Below are 19,437 nucleotides of genomic sequence, written 5' to 3'. Positions count from 1 at the left end.
TTCAACCTTTTCTTCTAAAACTTTCTTTTCTTCAGTTACTTCATTGTCCTCAAATGCCTTAAGCTTTCAGCCGTCGGATAAATCCTGTCAATGACATAAGACGAACATGAGTAACTTTTCAATAAACGGTTAACTCTTTCAGTTTCAATTCTTTGAAGTTCCAGCTTTTGTTCAAGAGCAGCACACTTCTCGATATAATTGTTTACAACTTTTTGCTTAACCATGAAAGCTCCCTGAAGTGTTTTCATTGCTGTAGACTGCTCTTCACTTGTGTCGTTGTACATATTCATTGCCTTGTTCAATACATCATATGATTCTTTCAATCTGTTCATGTTGTGGATCAAAGAACTGTTCTATTTCTTTACAGCTTCACAATTTTCACAAGTTACTGGACTCTTTTTAGCAATGGCTTCTTCATTGATCTTGTACTTTGGAGTTTCTTTCACTTTTCTTCTCACTACCGGTACTGTCTCATCATCACTGCTAACCGGTGTCTTTACCTTCTTCTTTTTCTTCTTTACCTTCTCATCTTCACTGTCACTTTCTGCCATCATCTTCAGATGTTTTGCCATTTGTTTAGCATAATACTCAGTATCATCATCACTTTCTTCTTCTATTCTTGCAACAAAAGCTTTGTGTGCTGTATGTGCTGTGGCTTGATTAGGAGTATAATCATCCCAAGTGAAATTCTCCCAACTAAAACCCTCGAGTAGCTTTTCATCATCTTGATCGATCAAACAAGCTTTTCCATCAGCTGAGACATATTTATCCTAGTTGAATGGCTTCTTTTCATCTTGATTGACCACACAAGCTCTTTTTCCAGAATCATCAATCACACTTCTTCCATGTGCAATTTGAGCTTGATGTTGATGTTGTTGAGAACGTTGTTGAGCAACTTGATGGTAAATGGCTTTTCGGTAGTAATCATTGTTGTTGTTGAAAGGATTCTGAGCTCCACTTGCTTCGCGGTTGGTGCACTCCCTCTTGAAGTGACCTTTCTCCCTGCAACGAAAACAAGTAACTTTAGATTTGTCAAAACCTAAAGTAGAAACATTCGCCTCACGAAGATCATCTCTCCCCGTGATCTGCTTGAATTTCTCAGCTCTCCTTAACACGCTGGCCAAACACCATTTTATGTCCATCAGCTCCATCTCTTCAGCATCTATTTGGTCGTAATCCTCTTTTGTTAGCATTGGATTCCCGATACGACCTGCAACAAAACAACTGTAAGATTCTAAAACCACTCCCAATAAAGACATTTGACTTTTAGCAATTTCATCAGAATAATCTTGATCATTCTAAAGATTCAACACAATATTGCACTGAAGTTTTCTTCCATTCTTTGTTGTTGAAATATTTGGATCGAAAGATGAAAATGATGTAAAATTGGTTTTGCTGCTTGATCTTTTCGATGAACTTTCGGTTGAATTCTTGGCATTGTACGCAGTTTCTATTTTTGGAGATAAATTTGCAGACTTCTCATTCACCCCTGTTTTATAGTATAACCCAATATCCTGTTCACCATCGAAATCTTTCATTCGAACAATCTTTCTCTGCTCCATTTCCTGAGCTTCCAATTTTTCAATAAATTTGCTCAAGGTTAATGTATTAAATCCTTTCTTGTTCCTGAGCATCATCAAATATGTACCCCAAGTCTCATGAGGTAATGCATCTGCAAGCTTCTCTATCAGTTCTTCATTATCTTTGTTGATGCTTACCCTCTTCATATTCACCAACAAATTGCAATATCTTTCGATGATTTGCTTTGTACTCTCATTCTTTAACCCTCGAAACAAGTCAAACTCTTTCTTTAGGAGTGATTTCTTGTTTTTGACCATCTCCTGACTACCAACAAACTTTGATCGCAACGCTTTCCAAATTGAATAAGAACTTCCGTTGTGTTGCAACAGAACCATAATATATTCCTTCACAGCTTGTTGTAGCAGGCTTAACATCATTTTCTCATTCTTGTATTTCTTCTTATCATTGGCACTCATATCTTTGATCGCAACATCCTCTTCATCATCGTTTAACGGTCTCACATATTTTGTCTCAACACACTCCCATGCATCTAGGTAATTAGCTTGTACCCAGTTTTCGAAACGACCTTCCCAACCTTTATATTCTTCAATGTTCATGAGTTTGGGCGGTTTTTGCATTGTTCCCGTTTCGTTTTCTAACATTGTGTTCTGTACCAGACTAATCGGGGTACTCGGAGTAGCGAATGCATTGTAAAATTCTTCGTCCATTTTTAGGTTTCAAGGGAAATCACTATTTAAGTGGAATGACTGTTTGGAGCGAAATCCCAAATACCAGAAGCGAAATCAACAAGTTAATCAGGAGCGAAATCAGAAAGATCTCTAGGAGCAAAATCACAACTTTCAATCTGGAGCGAAATCACTTAGTTTCCAGGAGCGAAATCAAACTTTAATTTCGAGCGAAATCACATGTGATGTCATCATTGTTCGAATTTGTTACAAGTGAAATCACAAATTTGTCAAGATTTAATCCGAATTAGCTGCTGAAACTTTCAAGATTTTGATAGTTACTGATTCCGAGCACTATATCTAAAAATCAGAACAATTCGATCACTATTTCCCAGTTAATTCGCAAAAGACAGTGTAGAAGGTGTAGAAAAACATAATTTTCGGTTGAATTGGCAAGAGCTCTTCCTCCTTAGCTCTGATACCACATGTAGGATCGTGTTTGGACCCAATTGAGTCTATTCAGAAGAACTTTTCCTGATTTGAGCGGCGGAAACAAACAAATCAGGTTCAATTCACTGAGCATACACTTTTAACTGTTGATCTATTGATTTAAATGATGTTTACAATCCTGGCAACACTTCGGCAGCACTTCGTGACAGCCGGAATGACAATATACACCCTAACTCAATAATTTCGCTCTAAACTGACACCTATATATATGAGACATGATTTCGCTCCAAAAAAACATTACCATCCGGAGCGAAATCAGACATATTTAACATAAGCGAAATCAGGATCAGACCTTATAAGCGAAATCAGGATTTAAAGGAGGTTTCACTCCTAATGACAACATGTCATTTGGAGCGAAATCAACCCTAATCACACATTCTTGGATTTCGTGCTATAATCTATTCTATTCAGCTCTAGACTCGATACAAGACGTAGTCGACAGATGTGGTGCACTAACATTATGCTAGATCAATTCGTCATAGTATTTATCGATGACATCCTAGTGTACTCTCGTAGCGAGTCTGAACATGCGAGTCATTTACGTCAGGTACTCGAAACACTTTGAAAGGAAAAGTTATACGCTAAGTTTTCTAAATGTGCGTTTTGGCTCAGGGAAGTGCAGTTTTTAGGCCATGTAATTAATGAGAAAGGGATTTTGGTGGATCCCTCTAAGGTAGAAGCCGTGATAAAATGGGTACCCCCGAAGAATGTTAGTGAAATAAGAAGTTTTCTCGGTTTAGCTGGCTATTATCGGAGATTCATCCAAGATTTCTCCAAAATAACCCTTCTTTTAACCAAGCTGACAAAGAAGGAAGAAAAATTTGAATGGGGTAATGATCAACAGAAAGCTTTCCGAATATTAAAAGAGAAATTGTCAAGCTCTCCCGTATTAACCCTGCCAGAGGGAACGGAAGATTTAGTTGTATACGCGGACGCATCTCATCTAGGGTTGGGTTGTGTCTTAATGCAACGAGGCAAGGTTATTGCTTATGCTTCAAGACAACTAAAGCAGCATGAAATTAACTATCCAACCCACGATCTTGAACTCGCGGCAGTAGTGTTTGCCTTAAAAATCTGGAGGCATTATCTGTATGGAGCAAAGTGTACAATTTATTCAGACCACAAAAGCCTTAAGTATTTCTTCGAGCAGAAGGACCTTAATATGAGGCAACGGAGATGGTTGGAATTAATTAAGGATTATGACTGTGACATTCTTTACCATCCGGGTAAAGCTAATGTTGCGGTGGATGCACTAAGCCGGAAAGAATACCCACCACCTATTCGAGTGAAATCGATGAGAATGATAGTTACCCCAAACCTTCTTGAAACAATACGGGAGGCGCAAGATAAGTCCTTAAATGTTGGTGATCCGAAAAGTGAAAGAATGAAAGGGTTTGAAAATAAATTTGAAGTAAACGCGAGTGGGTTAAGAACGAGGTTTGGGCGGGTGTGGGTACCACTCACTGTGAAGCGAAGACCTTATTAATGGAAGAAGCACACAAATCCCGTTACTCGGTTCATCCGGGAGCCACTAAAATGTATAGAGATTTGAAAGAAAATTATTGGCGGCCGGGAATGAAAAGCGACATCGCTAAGTATGTATCTAAATGCTTGACGTGTTCCCAAGTAAAAGCGGAACATCAAAAACCTTACGGGAAACTACAACCTTTAGAAATCCCGGTATGGAAATGGGAGGATGTAACCATGGATCTTGTCACCAAACTTCCGAAAACAAAGAAAGGGCATGACGCAATATGGGTCGTTGTCGACCGCCTTACCAAAAGCGCCCATTTCCTACCCATCCGAGAGACTTATTCCTCGGAAAGGTTAGCGGAAATTTATGTGAATGAGATCGTTTCTCGCCATGGTGTACCGGTGTCTATTGTTTCAGATCGGGATACGCGATTCACCTCCCGTTACTGGCGGAAATTTCATGAAGGAATGGGTACCCAATTACATGTGAGTACCGCATACCACCCACAAACGGATGGTCAATCCGAACGAACCATTCAAACTCCACATGTTGAGAGCGTGTGTGATGGATTTCGGGGGAAATTGGGATGAACATTTGTCATTGGTGGAATTTTCGTATAATAACAGCTACCAAAGTAGCATACCAATGGCGCCGTACGAAATGTTGTATGGAAGAAGGTGTAGAACCCCTATTTGTTGGGGAGAGGTGGGGCAAAGGGAACTCGTACCGAATGATGTAGTGGCAATAACCAACGAAAAGATTGATGTTGTACGGGCTCGATTAAAAGCGGCGCAAGACCGACAAAAGTCCTATGCGGATAAAAGAAGACGCGCAATTGAGTTCCAAGTGGGGGACCGAGTGTTCCTGAAGGTGTCCCCGTGGAAAGGTATAATTCGATTCTGTAAACGAGGAAAGTTAGGTCCCCGATATATCGGACCGTTTGAGATTTTAGCTCGAGTTGGAAAGGTAGCCTACCGATTAGGCTTACCTACTACATTAGAAGGGATTCACAATACCTTTCACGTGTCACAATTACGAAAATGTTTAACGGATGAAACGGCTCATGTACCGATTGAAGACATTGAAATAGATGAGAAAATGAATTACGTAGAAAGACCGGTAGCTATAAAGGATTCCAAGGTAAAGACTCTTCACAACAAGGAAATCAAGCAAGTATTGGTCCAATGGCAACACAGAAAAGGGTCAGATCTCACTTGGGAGTCGGAGGATGAAATGAGAAGGTTCTACCAGTCTTTATTTGGTACGTTAATCTGGTTTCGGGGACGAAACCTTCTTTAAGGAGGGTGGACTTGTAACACCCCAGAATATGATTATGTGCGTTATATATATGTTGTTACGATATGTTTAATTCTCATTTTTATTAGAATTAACTAGAAGGTAAACATAGTTAGAAAGTGAAATAGGATTCTTAATTTAAAGGAAACAAGTTTCAGCCATTTAAAAACACTTGTGCATATATGAGGGATGGAATGTGTAATTAATGAAAGATAAGTGATTAAATAAACAAAAACTCACAACACACACACATACTTGTGTGGTTGGTCGCCAGGAGCAAGAAGGGAAAGAAAACCCCCCTTTCCTTCACAAAACTGAAGAATTGAAGCACAAGAAATGGCTGAAACACCTGCATATTCACAAATTCGTGATCCTCTAGTCCTAACAAAGCTCAAGGTAACAAGAATTTTATGTTTTGATGATCTTGGATAATTGGGGTTTCAAAGAATCCTTGAGTTTAAGTGAAATTAGCATGAGAATGAACTAGAATCACCTTTTAGAAACAGGATGAATGCTCAAAATAGGTTAATTTGATGTTGGAAAAGGAAACCCCATGTAGACTAAGATGATAGAGCTAGGTAACATGGAACCTTGGTGTAAATTGGTATAATAATGTTGTAAGATAATGTTCTTGTTAAGTTGTTGCTATATGAATTCAAATTAGGATGAAAGTGATATGAGATTTTGATTGAAATTGATATTTTTGATATGAACTAGCCATGAATATGCATATAATACTTGTACACTATGCTTGATTAGTAGTACGTACGCCAAGTGTTCGATAAAATGCTTGAATGAGGTGTTCAAATGATTTCCAAGGTTAAATGGTCAAAATTGGAAGTTTGTAGATTGTTAATTTAAAGTTGTCATTTTGGAAATGAAAAGAACGTCATGAGATTAAAGTACGTAATTTTGGAATGTAAGAATAAAGGAAGAAAGCTCAAGCCAATCCGGGTCACAAACGAAGAACGGTAAAGGTAAGTTCTTTGCTTACAAAATATTATTAGCATGTAAAAATGTGATACGTCATTACTCTTTTGTCAAAGTTGTATAATTGTAATGAGTTTAGTGTAAGTCAATACATGATATGATATGGGTCGAATGAGCTAGAAAGGATGATGTGTTAAGTTGAGGAGTTCATGTTCGACTGATTCTTTAAAAGGGGTATATTGTAATTCGACTAATAACTTGAGGTCGTATGAATCATCTAATTGAAATGTCTAATTGGTTGGTTGTATGTAGGTAAAGCTACTTGATGGATGGCATATTTGGATCGAACACACTTGTGATGCACGCTTCCGCGATGTTGCTCGTCATGGTCTAAACTTTTGTTAAATGTTTCTTTTGTAAAAAAAACGGGTCCTTTGTATGTAAGTTAACCCGGTAGCGGTTAGATGTTAAACTTGTAGTTAAAGACTTGGTTAATGTTCCACAAAATGCTTGGGGGTACAAACTCTTGTGTAATTATTTTGTTGGGTAATATGAAGTTAAATGCTGAATTTTACTTGTAAATTATTCGACCCGTTTGGTATTTGTCAAATGAAGTTCGTTAGTGTCTTTTAAAGTTTTTGACCTTACAGTTCCAGATCTAATTCCGTTTGAAATCTGGGTAATTCCGCACGGAATTACCTGATTCCATTTGAACAAACTAATTTCGTTTGAAGTCTCCTGTGCAGGTAATTTCGTTTGAACTTGGTAATTTCGCACCAAGTAATCTCGTTTGAAGACTTAATTCCGTGTGAATAGACTGTTTTGAGAAACTTTGAAAAACCGAAACATGGACGAGGAATTTTATAATGCTTTTGCTACCCCGATCACTGACTCAGCAGGCGATGTTGGAAAATGAAACGGGCACCATGCAAAAACCACCTAAGCTAATGAACATCGAGGAGTATAAGGGTTGGGAAGAACGGTTTGAGAACTGGGTACAAGAAAATTATTTGGATGCCTGGGGATGCATTGAAACAAAATACGTTAGACCAACGAATGATGATGAAGAAGTGATGGCTATTAAAGATCTTAGTGCTGAGGAGAAAAAGAAATACAAAAATGAAAGATGATGATCAGTTTACTGCAACAGGCAGTCAAAGATGATATCTTGGTCTTACTGCAACACACTGGAAGTGCATATTCGATTTGGAAAGCATTACGATCAAAGTTTGCTGGAAGCCAAGAAATGATCAAACACAAGAAATCACTTCTGAAAAAAGAGTTTGATTTATTTCGTGGTTTGAAAAATGAAAGCACAAAGCAGATAATCGAAAGATACTGCAATCTCTTGGTAAACATGAAAAGAGTGAGCATCAACAAAGATAATGAAGAGTTGATTGAGAAACTGGCTGATGCATTGTCACATGAGACTTGGGGCACATACTTGATGATGCTGAGAAACAAGAAAGGGTTCAACAATCTAACACTGAGCAAGTTTATTGAAAAGCTTGAAGCACAGGAAATGGAACAGATAAAGATTTCAAGAATGAAAGTGTTTGACGATGAACAAGATATTGGGCTGCACTACAAAGCCGGGTTGAATGAAAAGACCAACATGTCACCGAAAGTTGAAACTGCATTCAGTACGAAGAGTTCATTAGGTGGTTTGTCTAAAGGATCAAACAGCAAAACGAGTTTCTCATCTTATCCATCATTTGATCCAAATATGGCAACAACAAAGAATGGCAGGAAATTGCAGTGCAACATTGTTTTGAATCTTGAGGATGATCAAGATTATACAGAAGAAGTTGCAAAAAGTCACATGTCTTTGTTGGGGATTGTTTTAGAATCGTATGGAAGTTTTGTAGCAGGTCGGATCGAGAATCCAATGCTGACTAAGGAGGATTATGATCAGATCGATGCTGAAGAGATGGAGCTATTGGATATAAAATGGTGTTTAGCTAGTGTGTTGAGGAGAGCTGAAAAATTCAAACAAATCACAGGAAGAGATGATCTCCGTGAGGCTAATGTTTCTACTTTGGGTTTTGATAAATCTAAAGTCACTTGTTTTCGTTGCAGGAAAAAATGATACTTCAAGAGGGAGTGCACTAATCGCGAAGCAAGTGGAGCTCAAAATCCATTCAATAACAATGATTACTATCGGAAGGCTATCTACCATCAAGTTGCTCAACAACCAAATCAACAACAGGCACAAACTGCTCATGGAAGAAATGTGATTGAGGAATCTTCAAAGAGAGCGTGTATGGTGAATCAAGATGAGAAGAAGTCATCAACAGGATTCAACTGGGACAAATATATACCAGCTGATGGTAAAGCATGTGAGATAGATCAAGAAGATGAAAAACTACCTGAAGGGTTTAACTGGAAAAATTTTAGTTGGGATGATTATGATCCTAACAAAACTCCAGTTCGCACAGCTTTTGTCACTCGAATTGAAGAAGATAGTGATGATGACACTGAGTATTATGGAAAAAGAATGAGAGATCATTTGAAAATGATGGCAGAAAGTGACAGTGAAGATGAAAAACTAAACAGAAAAAGAAAAAGGTAAAAACACCGGTCAGCAGTGATGATGAGGATGTTCCGGTGGTCAGAAGAAAAGTTAAAGAAGTTCCAAAGTTCAAAATTAATGAAGATGTTGATGCAAGAGAGATTCCTGTAAATTGTGAAACCTGTGAGATTATGAAGAAGAAAAACAGTGAATTGATCAACAATATGAACAAGTTGAAGGAATCTTATGATGTGTTGAACAAAGCAATGAACATGTACAATGACACAAGTGAAGAACAGGCAACGACAATGAAGACACTTCAAGGAGCGTTCATGATCAAGCAGAAAGTTGTGAACAATTATATAGAGAAGTGTGCTGTTCTTGAACAGAAAATGGAATTACAACGAATTGAAACTGAAAGAGTTAATCGTTTGTTGAAAAGTTACTCATGTACTTCTTATGTCATTGACATGATTTATCCAACTGTTGAAGGCATGAAGGCATTTGAGGATGATGAAGCAACTGAAGAACAGAAAGTTTCTGAAGAAAAGACTCCTGAAAAGAAGAAGGATACTATAGTAAAGACATCTGGTAAGAAACAAGGTGTTAGTTACAACAAGTGTCCAACCCCGCTGGAAAATGGATTTTTACCCAGAAATCCAAATTCTGAAAGAGTAAAAAAGGCAACAAACTTGCAATGGGAGTCGGAGTCCTCAGTAAATTTGCCAGAAAGTGTTGATGTTATTTTCACATCGTCTGACACTGATCAACAATCTCAATTGATGAAGAAAGTGGTGGATCATGTGTTAGATAACGATGAAATGGAGGAGTCAAAGTCAGAGTCTATGTCGGAGTCAAAGTCTGAGTCCAGCACTCCGAGTCAAATAGAAAAACAGGGAAAAAGAGTTTATGATAAAGAATTCCTGTTATCAAAATCTAATTTGGATGACGAAACATTTAAAGTTGCATATACTTTGAATGATTCTGACAAATTATATTCTGATGAGGAATTTCCAATAAGAGGTGTCAAAACTAAGATGATAAAAAAGGTTTTCAAACTAACAGAAATCAATATTTCTGAAATAAAAGATATAAATCTTACTGATAAACCTAAAAAATACACCTCAAGAGTCCAACAAAGATTAAACAAGAAAAAGGGCTACAGTTCTGGTTCTGGTTATCGAAAGAAACCAAACCATAACGGTAATTTCAAAAAGAAAGGTCTTGGATTTATTCCACCAGAAAATCAGAAAAATGAAAAATATGTTCGGGATTTTAAATCAAAAATGACATTTATTTCAGGTACATCTTCTGAAGAAGAAAAAGAAAAGTTGTTCAGAAAGCAGTCAAACAAAGAATTCCTTGCAAAGAAGCAAGAAGAGATGCAAACTGTTGCTCAAAAGAAGGAAACTCGAACCTGTTTCAAGTGTGGAAAAGGTGGTCATATTGCCATGAATTGTTTTCAGGCAATTCAAATCAAACAGGGAGTTTCTAAACTGAAAGAGAAAGTGGTTGAGATTGAACCACCAATTGACAGAACCAAATTTTTCAAAAATTTGAAATTTGAAATTGGTGAATGCTCAAACAGGTTTTACAAGAAAAGAGCTAAATCTGACAACCAGAAGTGGGTTGTTAAGAAATCTTGTGATAGTTCTAGCGATGATTCTGATAGATCAAAATCAGAGGAGCTATCTTCTGGCGATGAATCTGATTCTACAAAATCAGATGAGTCACAAGTTGAGGAAAACTGTGAAAAATCCGTTCCGACTGTGGATGATGAGAATTTTCCACCACTTCAGGCTGAAAATTTTAAGAAGAAAATTGGTAAAGTAGAAATTTCAAACCAATTTTATTCTGACAAAAAGGTTTTTGATGTTGAAAAGGCCTTTAACCCCAAAGTAAAACACATTTTTGGTAAAATGATTGACAGAAAAGTCAAAGGGGTTAAAGAGTTCTATGAGAAGAAGATGGAAGGTAAGAAACCGAGCGTTGGTAACTCGGTAACACCCAAGGCTGGTCAGGCTTGGGTGGATATTTTCTTTGATTAAATACCTGACTTGCCGGAGCTCCTAGGTTGGTAAGTGTGGAGCAGGAATCGGCATCATTCTTTGTATTTGGATTGGTAATTTTACTAGTGGTAAATCAGGGACATTAAGTTGTGCTTGATTTTCTTACAAGTGGTACAGAGGTTTGATCTATCAAAGTGATTAATCAAGGTCATAATTTGAACTTGATGTAATCTATATTCATATGATTGAAAACAAGATGATGAACCCCGAACCTCCAAGTGGTTAAAACAAAACTTATTTTTCGGAAAAACCATTTTGATTAAAACAAACTTAAGTGTTTTGAAATCATAATGGGAAAATAGTTTGATGAAAGGGGGAGTTCTGATTGTTTATGCAAAGTGGATGGCGAAATGAAGCGATTCACAGCAGTTGTCATTTTACTTGTACAGTTTGTTTTCAAGTTTTTTTTTTTTTTTTTAAAATGTTTATGAATTTTAGGGGGAGTAAGAAATTTCAGAAAATCCAAAAACATTAGAAAATTTGAAAAAGCCAAAAACATGATAAAATAAAAAATGAGTTATGTTGTGAAAAGAGGAAATGATAGTACATCAGTAGACTATCACAACATGCTAGAGAAATGGAAAGTATAAATGTGATAAACAATCTCACTGTGGATATGCCAGTAGGTTTTTACACATTTAGTAGATTGTTTTCGAGATATAAACCTAAAATTTCAAACTTGCTTATCTCGTGGGTAACATTTCTTGGATATATGGGTAACCCCCGAAATCTTGTTTGAAAGGTCTCTCTTTCTGAGATACTAGGTCTTTATACTCAGTGATATCTGGGGTATTATCCCGGGACTTCTGATTTTGTGGAAGCAATGACCTAGTCCCCATATAATACTTTGCAAAATGCTTGTAATATAACATAGCCCTCAGTACAAAAAATGATAAAACATTGAAAAATGCTAATCATGTACTGTTGAAGAAAAGATTCTCTAAAGGGAACACACCAAATGTCGAGCCGTCATCTCTCTGCTGAACGGAAGTTCTGACCTGAGCTCTCACGTTTTCGCATTTAACCCTTTTACAGATATCATCTAGGTATACTCACCTGTAAGACTGAATATTGGGATCTGGATACGGGAGTATATTCAAGTGGTGGGACACGCGAATAAGTTTAAGTCATTAAAACACTAATATCGTATCTCGAAACAGTTGAACTTTGTGTGAAAATTTAAGTGGACCAATATACTGATAATCTAGGTGAATTGTTTAGAACATAAAATGAAATAAAGCTTAACGGGGTTGATGATTTGTCTCAGAAACTGATATGATCCTCTTACTCAAACTTACAAAAAGATTGTCTGTAAATATTTCTTTACTGCATTTCTTTTATTTAAAAATCCAAAAAGATTTTCGACAACTGTTGTTGGAAAGTTGATTTTCAAAATCCTAAGTGCTAAACATGATGATCATTTTGAGGGAGAGTGTGTGATGTAAATGAGAAAAGTTTTTTTTTTAAAATTTTTGATCATACAAGTGGTCATCAGACACATTAAAATGTTTTGAGATCTATCGTGCAAGTGGTTCATCAGAGATCTGCAAGTAATGTCTTAGATTGTCAAATCTTTATTATATAAAACTTATGTTTGTGGTAGAGAATGTGCAGATTTGAGTAAGAGTTGGGTTAATCGATCCTGAGAAGCTTGTTTTTAGAAAGTCAGGTTTCGATTTTGAGCAGAGTATAAGTCAGGGGATGATTTTGAACATGTAAAAGCCAAACTGCGATCCCAGCTTATCGAAAGGGGGAGTCTGAAGTTGCTGAGAGCCAGAGTTTAATTCCGGAAGCTTGTAGACATGCAAGCTGCTGATGAATTAAAAGATTCAACATTCGAGGGGGAGAATATTTGTTTGAAGAGAAGCCCGAAGACTGATCAAGACTGAAGATGCGAAGACTCGACACTGAAGACTCGTCAACATTCGAGGGGGAGTCTGTTAGTGCATGCGTCTGTCGACTTCGTCTTGTATCGAGTCTTGTATAGAGATAGATAGATCAGGGCACGTATTACGAGAAATCAGGTAATATCGCATGAAGGTTAATTCCGCATGAAAGCTGTGTGAATGTAATTCCATACGGAATTAAGTTCCGCATGGAACCTTAGTTTCGTTTGGAACACATTCATGCGGAATCACGAGCCTATATATAGTCTTGTTCATGCGAAATTACAAAAAAATTTCGGTCAGTGTAACGAAGTGTTGCCGAAGTGCCGACTCGTTGTAATCTGTCATTAAATCAATCAAAAAGGCAGTTTAATTGATATTCTAGCTGAATTGAACTCAGTTTGACTGTTTCCGCCTTTCAAACTGAGCATAAACTCTTCTGATCGACTCGTTCAGGTCTGAAATAGATCCTACAAGTCTTGTGAAACACCGCACGACAAGAACCGGATTATATCTAAAATGATAATCACCCTAAAATGAATAACCGAAATCCTAAACAAACAGACAACATATAAATTTTAGGAAATTGGGTTCTCCTATTTGGGGACTTATATGAGTTTTTAAAACAATATACAAATTGGTATTTTGTACATATTGTCATGATTAATTATATAGTAATAACAATTTAGTATGTTATCATAATCGTTAAATGTTACCAATTTCGATTAATTAATAGAATTCATCTAACAAAATCATACCTTAGATTTCAACCTTTATCACGTGTCTTAATTCAAAATAATAAATTTAATAAAGAAACTTTATTTACTTAAGAGAAAATCCATTAATCCACTTATAAGATAATTATCTAAATAATAAAATATTTATATAAGAGTCTCAAAACAATTATAGAATCTATAAAAAAATAAGTAAAAATATTTATAGAATTTATTTGTAATAAACTTGTATTTTTGAATAATTAAAAACATGTATAAATCCATATTATATTCATGAATTCCCAAAAATTAAAGAAAAATTATATTAAAATTCCCTAGTGTTGATATAATCTGAAATAACCAATAAAAATATTTATTGTATTTATTAGAGATTATCTTGTATTCTTATTTGATTTATCTAGTGATTAAAACATAAATAATTCACCAAAACTCCAAGTGACATCTAAAAATTTCCAAAATTTACACACAATGTGATAATATGATATGTAACAATAATTTACTTTCAATTTCATTAAAACACATGTCTAAATCAAAAAGCCCCAAATTCTATGCATGAAGACCCTAATTTCAACTAAAATTAAATTCGGATAAATTAGTCTTCTATCACTGAAATTGATTGAGGGCTTTTGTAGAGAACGAAAAATTAAGCAAGTTGGGCTTTGGAATAACGTGAAAACGTTGAGAATCGAAGGAGATATCGTCTGTGATGAAATAGAGAAATTTCAGTGGGGTTTTGCGTGGTTTGATTAAGAGAACAAATAGTATGAGTTTCAGAGCCTAATGTTACGATTTTTGATAGAACCCAGAAGTGTTCATGATGCTTAGACCATGGGGTATGGTGAGGCTTGGGTTGGGACTTGGGTTGGGGCATTGGTTGACACGTGGAATGGGAGCCCTCCCACCACTCAAACCCACGCCCATGGGTTATGGTGGGGCTTGGGTTTGGTTTGGCCATTGAGAGCCTGCCATGTCACTTACTAGCCCGCCCCACGCCCGGCTTCAAACCCACGCCAATGGGGGCCACGCCCAAAACCCACGCCCAACCCAAGCCCCCGGGGTGGTGGCTTGGGCGTTTTCAACCAACCCACGCCCCAACCCAAACCCCATACCCCATGGCCTTAGCCATGGTGATGTAAATCATTATTCGCAATAACTACGAGTTAATTAGGTTTGAATGTGAGTTAATTACAGCCTATGCGCTAAAAGAACGAAACAAATCGATTAGAAAGTGATGGGTCGCGGCTGTGCAGTGTCAGCGAAGAATAAAGGAACTGTTTTTCGCGCTTCCGGGACTGGTTAAGTAAAATACCAAACAACTTTTAAACACAAAAGACTAGTAGTCCAACTGGTTAGTTTTCTGCGCTGTCTACCTCACCCGGCTTGGGTCACGGGTTCGAATCCCATCCCATGCTGCATGTTTTTCTTTTTACGATAGGGTTTAATAAACTACACATTGGCCCCTAATGTTTATGTAACCTAATAACTTGACTAACCAATAACACTAACTTAGTTAATGAGTTTCCTTTATTAAATTAACTAACAAACTAACCTTGTTAACTTCATATAGAAAAATAACTAACTGAGTTAACCGAGTTGACTAACCTAGTTAGTTGATTTGCTTACTTTATAGTTTCCATTAGTTACAAAACAACCCCTTAACTTATAACTTTGAAGTTTTGACGGTTTTAATCCTTTTACGTTAAAAACTTGTTTTAACCACCAATTTTAACATAGTTACTTATCTCCCTTATAACTATTAACCGAGTTAGTCGAGTCTCGCTTATAAACCTCAACTTTTATTTCGGTTTTAATCCAACGCAAAACGTGATGGTTTAATTTAATAGTATAATATTAAACTTAATAAAAATTATTAAAATTTCTAATTTTTTATTTACTTGAAAAGGGTTCGGTTTTGAAATCCGGGTCAGATTTCGGAGGTCCGATTTTGATGGATGTTACACAGGTTTAAAAGTTTACTAAACTTAAGATCTACAAATGATTTATCTGCACCCAAATCAAATAGAACTCTTGCATAGATGTCATTGATCAAGAACGTACCTGTTATGACATTATCGTCATTTACGGCCTGCTTAACATTCATTTGAAAGGCCCGTGCATTCGCCTTTTTAGCCTCCCCAGGCTTTGAAGTGTTACCCTTGGCATTCTTAGGGCAGTTAATTTTTATGTGCCTCTTTTCGTTACAGCCGTAGCAAACGACATCCTTAAGGTCCTTGCAATCTAAGGTCTTATGCCCTTTCCTTTTGCAAATGCCATAGGGTTTAACCTGCGAATCCTGTCGACATTGTCCCCCGTGTCTTCGATTGCAGGTCTTGCAGACATGCCTGTCATAAGACCCCTGCTAGTTCTTCTTCTGGAACCCAAACTTTCCTTTCTACTTCGACTTCTGGGAGTTATCATCCTCCCTCTTTCTCTTACCATCGATCTCATTCCTGACGGATTTGCTTCTCACCGCATCCAGGGTAAGTGACAGGGATAGGTCCACAGCGGACCGGTAAGAGGTAGGATTTGAAGCCTTAACATGCCCTTTTATTTATGGTGCTAAACCACCAATGAAACGCGCAATGCGTTTGGCTCAGGAGTGATGAGATAAGGTACTAACCTTGACAAGGAATTGAAGTCAGTGACATACTTCCGACAGTCCATGTTTTTCATCGTGAGAGTCAGGAAATCTGACTCCACCTTTTCTACCTTGTACTGAGGACAGTAGGTCTCCTTTATCAGGTCCACAAACTTGGACCATTCAAGGTTGTATGAGGGGATCTTCCCCGTGGATTGTATAATTACTTTCCACCACGGAAGGGCCTCGCCCTTAAATGACTGTGACACAAACTTCATTGTATCTTTATCAGCACAACCGCTGATGTCCACTACTGTCTCCATTTCATCGAGCCATCTCATGGCATCGATCGCCCCCTTTTCACCATTAAAGTCTCTAGGCTTGCAAGAGACGAAGTATTTATACGTACAACCGTTCGTAGAAGAACGAGACTTTTCTTGAAGCACAAGCTTCTTTGGTTCACTCTTTGCAGTTGAAGAGTGAACCGAGCTCTCCTTGCGAGCTGATGAATGTGGTTTGGATAGGGACTTTGAGCGAGTAGCACTCGACTCTTTAAACTTTTCCATAAAAGTATTTATAGCTTTGCCGACTGCCACGTCAATTCGAGCCTAGAGATCATCTCCATCGGCATTTATATTTACAACATCATTTACATTTGCAGCATCGTTAGTGTTGCGACTGCTGTTCGCTTCATCTGAATTTGCCATTTCAGAAGCTTTGGTACTAAACACCAAAATCATCAATTGCTTAGTTGCAATATAATTAGTCATCCCATTTGATGACTTAACAAGCCATGGTATCATTAAACCATATAGGCTATTTGGTTATAACATTTCTAACGAATGTTGTTTGAAAATAATTCAATATATTTAGCCTAGGTCACAGAAGGACCATTAATGGCATTAAAATATGACGTAGTCCATTACTTATTAGACAGGGGATCATAAAGTCACATCTGTCATCGTCTCACTGACAATATTAAATAGCTCAAAGGCTCGTCTCAAAGGACATTAACAAATATGGCACATAGGCCTGTCACGAAGGACATATAGATACGGCACAAAAAGGCCTTGTCACAAAGGACATTTAAATTAAGGCTTAAACATAGTTCATCGCCTTTGGACAGGGAGTCGTAGACCACAACTGTCGTTGTCATAAATGACGATATAATATGGCCCGTAGGCAAATCAATTGACATCACAAAAGGATGTTAAAATAATAATCATCGCATTGATGATATTAATCATGATCGCATTGATCATATAGACTATGAGGCTTGGGCATAGCCCACTATCTTAGATAGGAAATCATAAAGATATTACCACTGTCAATGTATCAAATGGACAACAAAATATAGCCCGTAGGCACTTCATCACTAAGGATGTTAATAATATGATCATCGCATTGATGATACTAGCCGTGATCTAACTCGATCATATAGGCTATAAGGCTTGGACGTAGTCCAAATACCTTGACGGCTAGTGTGGTTCCTCAAGTAACACTGCCAGGAGTGTTAACATTACTTGAATATTAACATAGAATAATTGTATTAATGGTTAAACAATAAAACCATGGTCGCATTGACCATAAAGGTTTGGAGGCTTGAACATAGTTCACCACCTCTGGATAGAAGGGATAATCTTCTTTAACAATCATGATAGAAGGGCTAGTCATCCTTAACTACCAAAAATTGCCAATTAATGTGGACTTGCCACTTGGCAGGGGTAAACCATTAAGAAGATCTTTTGGAATTATTTAGCGTATCGATAAAGTTCGAATTAAAATCGAGACGAATGCTTGAACAAAGGATGTAATGAATACATATATAATAAAAATAATTCTAGAATTATTTCCATTAAAGATTAGGAAATTACAATAGTGCCTTAAACAGGACTTGAAATAAACTTAACTAATTTGTCAACGCAGGGACTAAAAGAAAAGATATGTCTACATAGGGACTATAAGAAACAAATGTCCACGTAGAGACTTTTGGAAAATGAAATGCAAATGAAAGAAGGATTCTTCAATACCTCCTTTATTTTATTCCTGTTGTTCCTCTTCTTGGTTCACCGCGTACGACACTAACACTGAAGGTTTCAGTGGATAATGTAAGTCCTCCAAATAAGGATCCGTTGTAGAAGTAGAATCCAAAGATTCGATGTTTAAGGAATAGAATGTATTACAGATTGGAGTTTGATAAGTATAGTCCAAGTTTGGAATTCCAAAACTTGGAGGTAAGAAATAGGGATTATTAGCATCCACTGATATTGACTTCTGATACGGAGCCTCAGGGACCACCGGCATGGACTTCGAAGTATAGTTTATGGTTTCTAAAGGTTTGGTTTTGGGATAAGGTCCATAGAGATCTTTCCTCCAAACCGGTCGCATAGATATCTAGCCGTAGTGCAAAGCTTTGTGTTCCTAGGCTTCATATGAAGAGAACCTCCATTGACGACTTCCTTCTTTGGCAACATTTTCCTGAAATTCATAAAATCGAAAACAATGTTTACTTAAAAGGGATGAGAGCATTCCTATGTTAAAGTCTAGACTCAGAAAGTATAAGGAATATGCTATTTACCAGATAGTTTTAATATTACGTCCCATATCGTCACCCATCAGGTAATTAGACACCAAATGTCACACCCCAACCGATGGCAGAATCATCGGGGCGCGGCACTGAGCGAAACAGATTGTTCAAGAGAAATTCCATAACAACTAAATTTACCAGATAGTTTTAATATTACGTCCCATACCGTCACCCATCAGGTAATTAACTTATTACAGATAACGATATCTCAAAAACAATAAATATGTTCCGACAACTCAGATTTAAACAAATAGAATTAAATTGTCTTTGTTTCTAGACTCTTTCCTAGCCTCGATTTCATCACAAAGCAAACCAAAGCATCCTAGCATCTTAGGCACCTGTCACATACGTTAAAATAAAGGTCAATACATAAAATGTAAAGGTGAGCATACAAGTTTAATATAGCATATATAGTTCGAAATCGTTTACGCATAACCAGCATGTAACATGTATAAAGCGAAAGCTAGTAGGTTATCAACAGAGAAATATGCACAGACGTTACTGCGAGTTGAGTAATGCGCAACATGCACTCCCACTGGAACACATGAAGTAAACCCTTAACAACCCCTGTCCACGACAGGTGCTGAGTCCAAACTATAGTACTATTGTTGCTAAGGTGTCACACAACAATCACTGTGTTAACATAACATACAA

This window comes from Helianthus annuus, chromosome 7 (genome assembly GCF_002127325.2).
Source record: "Helianthus annuus cultivar XRQ/B chromosome 7, HanXRQr2.0-SUNRISE, whole genome shotgun sequence".
Lineage (NCBI taxonomy): Eukaryota > Viridiplantae > Streptophyta > Magnoliopsida > Asterales > Asteraceae > Helianthus > Helianthus annuus.
The sequence above is the reverse complement of the archived record's forward strand: the minus strand, read 5'-3'. Positions refer to the sequence as shown.